At 40.1% G+C, this 9,123-nt stretch overlaps 1 pseudogene; it reads left to right on the top strand.

Moving 5' to 3' along the window:
* Positions 1-500: 500 nt before the first annotated feature.
* Positions 501-2,963, top strand: LOC124824002 (fatty acyl-CoA reductase 1-like; annotated as a pseudogene).
* The last annotated feature ends 6,160 nt before the right edge of the window (positions 2,964-9,123 follow it).

The following is a 9,123-nucleotide window of genomic DNA, read 5'->3' as shown; positions in this document are numbered from 1 at the left end:
CTAAGCAAACCGCCAACGACTATTTAAACCCAACGTCACCTACGTTGACTAGGGCTTGGGGGACCTAGTGTATCGTATGACCGGTCGGTCAAAAATAGCTTTCATAGGGACGCCCGGCAAGGACGGACGACACTACAACAGAGAATGACTAATCCTATGAAGATTAAGGTAAATCATGTTTAAGGGTATTGGACCAGGGTTGGACTTAGATTAAAATATGGCTAATCCTAGCCCACACCCAAAAACTATAAATATAAGTCAAAGATAAGAGGTAGGTGATCGCATTTACTGTATATTTATTACCATCACATTGTCGTATTGGATTACCGGACGAATCACTTACTGAATTTGGTATCGGAGCACCTTTAACATGTACACCTCCAAACGGCAAGAAAGGACAAATTGTGAAGGTGTCCAATGACTCAATCCCACAATTGAAACAATGGTCATAGGTGATTCTGACAGATTTATTTTGAGTGTTACGGAACCAATGGGGTGATGTTTCTCTCCATAACTTTGGTCTGAAAGATGAAAAGCTTAAGAGTAAGATGTTTAACGTTGTTGTGAATTTTGCAGCATCTACTAAATTTGACGAAAGGTACATTATCTATTAGGAATAATCGACAACTTTTGCTTCTCCAATAAATTCGACATTTTTGGATTCATTTTGTCCACAGATTTGACATCTTAATGGGTGTAAATACGATGGGTGCCTTACATGTCTTAAACTTCGCAAAGAATTGTCGTCAGATAAAGGCTTTTGTGCATACATCAACTGGTAATTGTAGTTAACTATAACTTACATTACTATATTTACCAAAACGTTGTTCACTTAAGATTACGCTAATTTCCATTCATAATACATCTTTTGGTATGAATGAATATGTCAGAATATGTGTGTGGAGAGATTAAGGATAGAAAAACAATTGTGCAAGAGAAACCCTTTGAGATGGGTCAGACCCTGAAAGAGACCTCGAAATTAGACATCACTGTAGAAATGAATTTGCTGAAGAAGAAAATCGATGAAATCCGATCAGAGAATGCTACTGAAAACACAATCAAATATGTAATGAAAGATTACGGAATTGAAAGGTACATCAAATTCTTATTCTTTTGGATATATTCATTGATCTATAAATGACATTATTTTTTTGTGATGTATCAGAGCAAAGTTGTATGGTTGGCCAAACACATACACATTCACAAAAGCAATGGGAGAAATGCAAGTGGTTCATCACAAAGATAATGTTCCACTAATCATTATACGTCCCACCATGGTTACCAGTACCCTTAAGGACCCATTTCCTGGTTGGATTGAAGGCTTAAGGTATAAACTTGTTCATGATTAACTATAGTCGAATTTCTCTTATGTCTTCACTTGAAATACCTAACATCTAGACAACAAAATAAACTCTTAATTATTTATCAGTTCAACTTAAAGTTAAACTTACAGAGTTTACTGCATTATGTTGAAGATTTTGTTAGACCTATATATGCTCTTGACGAGGAATTATAAGTTAATGAATGTATTTTGTATTTACAGAACTCTGGACAGCATAATATGCAGCTATGGTCAAGGGAAAATAACAAGCTTTCTTGGTCATCCCAAGACAATTTTGGATACAGTAAGTTAAACTATTTTAAATTTACTTCGCTTATATTAATGGATATACCTACATACATGATTATTTGAAGAATAAAACTCCAAAAGTTTAGACTACTTATCATTCAACGTCTAAAAAGCACAAGTTTGTTTTGGAAAACATTTTTGGTGTAAACATACTTACAACATGATTTTGTTTATACTAACTGCTATATGGTGCAGATACCTGCGGACATGGTTGTCAATTGTATGATGACAGCAATTGTTGCTTGTTCAAATGAAGCTGCAAAGAATTTCATCTACCACGTTTCATCATCGTTAAGAAATCTATTCAGAATTGCCGATGTTCGTGATTTCATGTATCGTTATTTCACTAAATTCCCGATCATCAGAAACAAAATTGGAAAGCCAATAACAGTTTCCAAGCCAACTTTGATATCAAGTAGGGTTGCTTTCGACATTCTCATGACAGTCCGATATGTTTTGCCACTAAAGGTTTGTCGAATACCAAGTTTAACTATAGAATGAAGCAAAAACTATAATCATACATATTTATAATGTTTTCCATAAAATCTTTGCTTATATTTAGGTCTTAAATTTGGTGAACGAAGCGTTTTGTTAATGCTCTCGAGATGTTTACGAGGATAGCTACAAAAAAATCAAAAGGGTGACACGACTAGTTCAACTGTACAAACCATACCTGTTTTTTAAGGGCGTGTATGTATTTTCCTTGGTCTGTGGTTACTAGAAATTGTTATGTAGTAAGGATATTTATGTAATAACATAAATATATTAGATATTTTAGACAGTTAAGATATTTATCAAAGCCACTAACCACATTTTTAGGTAAGATGGTTATTTTTATTTTGCTTATAAATACAGTGACAGGACCAAAGTCCAGGTACGTTCTCTTTATGCTCTAGAGATCCTGAATAATATTTCACAGCAGTATCATAATCATTTTCTTGAGAGCTTCAGCTCCATAACTCACATCTGACTTGAGCGTCGGAGTATCTTTGCAGGTACCTCCCCCTCCTTTGGCGAGTATGAACAACAACAATTGGAGAAAAGCACGCGTCCCGGACAACCAGTAAGCAACCCAGACAGCCAAGAGCAATAAAGACACGCAGGAAAATGTACACCGAAACAGAAATCATACATGAACTACTTTGATTCATAACCATCATTCTCATACGAATTTTCGGTTTCAGCTTCGATGATTTAAACACACAAAATTTACGAAGAGCAACAAGTAATAACATGGAGGTTGATGGATTGGACTTTGACCCTAATAGCATCGATGGGGAAGACTACGTGATGAACACACATTCCTGGTCTTGTAAAGTATGCATTGAAATGATTGATATTTGAAGTTTCTGCTTTGAAATGGGTGCACAATGTTTTAATAAACTTTTATTGTTTGGTTTGTAATATAAGAATGGAACATAATAATAGAATTGAGTAATTTACTTTTACATTTGGATTGCATTTATGTTAAATGCCTATTTTCTTTTTATCGACAAAATGAATATATAAACATGAGAGCATTTGGGGTTCTCTCGTCTATATACAAATATTAAATATAAAGATAATGATTAAAAATCTCGTATAGACTAATAATATATAAACATTATCTTATATACCATTCACTTGAGATGTTATTAGAGTCAAATGAATGTTATTATAATGATATTTGTTATTTATTAAAAATATTTTGTTATTTATTATTGAAATTTTTGTTGCCAATTTTTACATTTGATGATTTCCTCTCGAGCAGGCTTTCTTATTTCCTAAAGATAAGAAAAAATTTATTTATCTATGGCTGAGAGAAACATATTAATAAGAGGACTGATGTGCAACGTGGGAGGCATATGTAGTAGAAAGTGATCATTAGGGGTCATTCTAAAATGCCTAGGTTTCCAAAGTTGAAACAAATGTTAGGTTGAATTATCAATGATGTTCAAACTAGTTCTTCGAAAGAATGCGGTAATCACAACAGGTAATGAAGTTCGTTAAATTGGTGCCTCATCTCTTTAAATTGATGTTATGTAGTAAGATATTTTATCTTAAATATTAGATTTATTACATAAAATATCTTAGATATTTTAAACAGTTAAGATATTTATAAGTAACTAACCATATTTTTAGGTAAGGTGGTTATTCTTATTTTGCTTATAAATACAGTAACAGGGCAAAGGTCCAGGTACGTCCTCTCTATGTTCTAGAGACCCTAAATAATATTTCAGAGCAGTATTATAATCACTCTCTTGAGAGCTGAGGCTCCATAACTCACGTCTGACTTGAGCGTCGGAGTATCTTTGCAGGTACCTCCCCCTCCTTTGAAGAGTATGAACAACAACAATTGGAGAAGAGCAAGCGTCCCAGACAGCCAGGAGCAACAAAGACACACGGGAAAATATCTACACCGAAACATTTTGGCGCCCACCGTGGGGCCGAGTGCCATCCCAAAGAAGCCACAAGAGGAGCCTCGGCCTCCACGAATCATTTTTCCGGACAAAACTCTATCAAGATGAAGCTGCCGCATCACCGCCAGGATTCTCCTCCGTGAGCCATTGACTCCACCGCGAGCGCCTCTACGAAATCGCGCCAGTAAGTGCCTCTGAGAAATCGCACCCCTTGGCGGGTCAGACCCAAACCAGAGACAAGCCCTTTCGGCGCCTCTAAGTCTGCCGCATTGTCCGACCCATCTTCCGCGTCTTCCGCAGCACCAACGGCATCCACGTGCCGTTTTGTTTCTGCCTCCACGACGTCCAAATTTCTAATCCCCATATGTCAAACTTCGGTTATCATTACCTGACCACCAACGTCCTCGACAATTTAGGGTTCGCGAGTAAAATCTCTGAACAGATGCTTCCTTCTCTGTCATGGAGGGTCTCATCCTATCTCTCCTCTGTAGGGCCTCGGCCGGCGTTGCCGAAATCCGCCGCCATCCATTGTGAACGCAGCAACTAATTTGGCCTGAACCCTACTTTCACGGAACCCTCCGATAAGTCCGACACATAGACTCAACGATCCTCCAAGATCGCCCACTTTGTCGACCATTGGTGATATACAGCATACGGTCGTCCGTGACCGATCGCCCAATTTGTCGACCACTGATGATAGACAGGGTACGGTCGTCCTTGACCGATCGCCCACTTTGTCGACCACTGATGATAGACAGCGTACAGCCGTCAAACTGATCGTCCACTTTGTCGACCACTGATGATCGACAGCATACGGTCGTCCTTAACCGATCGTACACTAATTTAGAAGAACGACCGTTTAAGGACATCTTAGGGTTGATCTCCGCCTCCCTTGACATTAGCTCGTGAGAAAGCGGCTCAGTGACCACAAGCACTACAGCACTCGACCGAACGACAACGAGGCCGGAGGACCGAATTTTCGCCGTTCGCCCTCGCATATTTTTGGTCATCCGACCCCACCGTTCGACCCAACTGATGTACGGCCGATCGGCCTCCCTGGCGGTCAACCGTTCGGCCACCCGACTTAATGACGATCGGACGCTTGGACTCAATCGTTCGACCATCCGTCTCATCGTCGTTCGGCCATCCGCGGCCTCAACCATTCGGGCACCTGTCTCCATAACGATCGGCCATCCGCGGCCTCGACCGTTCGGCCACACGTCTCAATGACGTTCGAGCATTTAGCCTCCATCATTTTGCTTCAATCGTTCGGCCATTTGCGTCTCACACGTTCGAGCATTCCCTGTCGTGGCCGTTCGGCCTAGAGCGTTCGGCACTTCGCTCATCATTGACGTTCGGTCCCCAGCCCTCGGCCTCACGTGCCACTCGGCCGCTCGACAACCTATATGTCGAGCGTTCAAACAGTTCTGACGTTCGGCCTCACGTGCCACTCGGCCCCGCGTTCGGCCTCACATGTCACTCGGCCTCGCGATCGGCCTCACATGTCACTCGGCCTCTACCGCTGGAACATACATTGACACGAGCACTCCAGCCTTCGGCCATACTCTGGTTCAGCATCATGACGTTCGGCACCTCGGTCTCACTGACGTTCGGCAGCGTCCAGTGTTCAGTCTCCTTGATCTCAAACATTCTAGCATTCGTTCTCGCGGCCGTTCGGCACTTCGCTCATCATTGACGTTCGGTCGCTAGCGCTCGCCCACACATGGTCTCATGTGTTCAAACATTCAACCTTTCGGCCAATCGGTCTCATGTGTTCAAACATTCAACCTCGAACATTCCTGCTTTCGACCACTCAGCCGCATTGACTCTCGGTCTTTCGGCCTCTACTGCTCGACCATACGTCTACACGAGCACTCAAGCATTAGGCCATTCGACCCCACTGATGATCAGCCAGTCGGACTCGATAACGTTCGTCCGCTTGCCTCAGTCGTTCATCTGTAGGTCTCAATGGCATTCGCCCGCTTGGCCTCCACCCTTTCGCCTCAGTCGTTCGGCAGTTTACGTCTCAAGCATTCCAGCATTCGTTTTCACCAGCGTCCAGCACTCAGCCTCACTGACGTTCGTCAACTCGGCCTCTACGGCTCGACCATCCATCGACACGACTGTTCGACCATTCGATCCCTTCGACGCTCGGCCTCGAGCGTCCATCATTTGGCCTGACGTTCGGCCGCCAGGTTTACAACTCGACCGAACGGTCTCATCTATACATTTTATATATATCTTATGCAGGTCATAGTAAACGGTCAACCGAAAACCAAGCATTCTACTACCTAAACCGAACGGCCTTACAACATCTGTTTTTTATGTTAAATTTTCCAAACTTTGTAAATGCATTGGTTTGTTTTTCTCTAAATGTTACAGCACAGATAAGCACACCTTACATGCATAGGCGGACACCATAGACTCGTCCGTGCTGAAGCACGCAAAACCGGGAAAAACACTCCTAGACCTGGTAGTTGTTCGCCCTAGAACACCCAGAAATCAACCGCTCGACAAACCATGTCCACGAGCGTTCTAAGGGATACACTCCCTCTGGTCGTTGTTCGCCCTAGAACATCCAGAACGTCAACCGCTCGACAAACCATGTCCACGAGCGTTCTAAGGGATACACTCCCTCTGGTCGTTGTTCGCCCTAGAATACCCAGAACATCAATCGCTCGACAATCCTTGTGTACGAGCGTTCAAGAAGTCGGCCGTTCGGCCTCAAAGGTGTCCGACCTTTGCTTTAACTCGCTCGTCAATCCATGTGTACGAGCGCTCAAACAGTCGGCTGTTCGGCCTCAAAGGTGTTTCGACCCTTGCTTTCAACCGCTCGACAATCCATGTGTACGAGCGTTCAAACAGTCGACGGTTCGGCCTCAAAGGTATTTGCACGTTGATTTGAACCGCTCGACCATACATAGCCACGAGCGTTCAAACATACGGCCGTTCGACCTCAAAGGTAGTCGTGCCCTTGGCTTCAAACGCTCGTCAATCCATGGCCACAAGCGGTCAAACATTCGACGTTCGACCTCAAAGGTAGTCGTCCCCTTGGCTTCAACCGCTCGTCAATCCATGGCCACGAGCGATCCATGGCCACGAGCGCTCAAGTATTCGGCCGTGCAACGCCATTAATGTTGTCCATTCGGCCGCATTGACGTTCGTCCGCTTGGCTTCAATCATTCGGCCTCACATGCCACTCGACCTCTACCGTCCGTGGCCTCAAGCATTCAGCTTCTATGACCTTCGGCTATACAGCCTCTACCGCTCGGTCATCCTTGGTTCACGATCTCTAATACAGCGAATACAGCCTCCATCAAAATCATAAGTCCTATAGTTACCACGTCCGTAAAACGGAACGGTTAACTCGGACTTGTGGGGCATGTTATGTAGTAAGATATTTTATCTTAAATATTAGATTTATTACATAAAATATCTTATATATTTTAAACAGTTAAGATATTTATAAGTAACTAACCACATTTTTAGGTAAGGTGGTTATTCTTATTTTGCTTATAAATACAGTAACAGGGCAAAGGTCCAGGTACGTTCTCTCTATGTTCTAGAGACCCTAAATAATATTTCAGAGCAGTATTATAATCACTCTCTTGAGAGCTGAGGCTCCATAACTCACGTCTGACTTGAGCGTCGGAGTATCTTTGCAGGTACCTCCCCCTCCTTTGGAGAGTATGAACAACAACAATTGGAGAAGAGCAAGCGTCCCAGACAGCCAGGAGAAACATATTAATAAGAGGACTGATGTGCAACGTGGGAGGCATATGTAGTAGAAAGTGATCATTAGGGGTCATTCTAAAATGCCTAGGTTTCCATAGTTGAAACAAATGTTAGGTTGAATTATCAATGATGTTCAAACTAGTTCTTCGAAAGAATGCGGTAATCACAACAGGTAATGAATTTCGTTAAATTGGTGCCTCATCTCTTTAAATTGATATTTTCGAATTGGTTTTTCATGACAAAAAGTAGAACAGGAGAGTGAAAATATATATCATATAAGATATAGTACCATATTAAAATAGCATACAAATACTTTTTTAATCTATATATTCTATTTTGTTTTACATTAAAAATATTTTTGTAGTGGCTTTTCGAAATAAATAAGTTTTATCATAATTAATAGGATAACGAATATTTCATAATATTTAACCATTGATTAAAATCTTCGGATGATCTTTATATTTGTACTGGATTTTCAATTCAGTAATTAGATTTTAGTAGTTTCAATTGAGTCATCATTTAAAAAAATTTGATGCAATTTGATCATTTCTGTTAGTATAGCACTGATGACGATGTTAACTCAGTGTCACATGTCAGTTCGTGATTTTTAATTGTTTTTCAAAAACAAAAACTTCGTCACATGTCCAATGAAAATCCTGTTATGTGACAAAAATATTGTAATGTGACAGTGATAATGTCATATGTCACTATTGTAGAAAGTGTTATAAAAAATCTCAATTTGGTCATTTTATCTCAATTTAGTTCTTTTTTTTTAAATTGGAACAACTTCATACCTCTCCAACTTAAGACCAAACTTAATTTTTATATAGATGTATAATAATATTTTCATTAAAATTAATATTTTTAATAATATTACATTTATATTTTACATTGAACTTTATTTAAATTTTGTTTCATATATTTTATATCAATAACTTCTATACAATTAGTTGGTTTAAAAATAAAAAAATTATAAATTTAAAACAGACAAAAAAAATTATTTATGTATTATAGTTTTCCTACTTTATTTTTCTTATGGTTGGGAGAAACATATTAGGGAACTAATAGTATGCAGTGTGGGAGGCATGTATAGAAAGAAGAAGCCTCATATCTAAAAATAGATAGCACCTAACCCAGCCCAAAACCCATTGTCCCAAGGAAAACAACTAGAACACCAATGACAACAAGACCAAAAGAATTTTCATAATTATGTACTTACATGTATTATTACAAGTTGAATAACTTACCTTATTTGATATTATGATATTGGATTTACTTATATTTGTGAAATATATGTATGTTTGACAAGTATTGCATGTCTTTATTTAGATAGAAATATTGACAGGTTTGAATTGGGAT

This window comes from Vigna umbellata, chromosome 6, assembly GCF_029865625.1.
Source record: "Vigna umbellata cultivar VRB3 chromosome 6, Vumbellata_1.0, whole genome shotgun sequence".
In the NCBI taxonomy this organism is placed as follows: domain Eukaryota; kingdom Viridiplantae; phylum Streptophyta; class Magnoliopsida; order Fabales; family Fabaceae; genus Vigna; species Vigna umbellata.
This window is presented reverse-complemented; position numbering and strand designations above follow the sequence as displayed.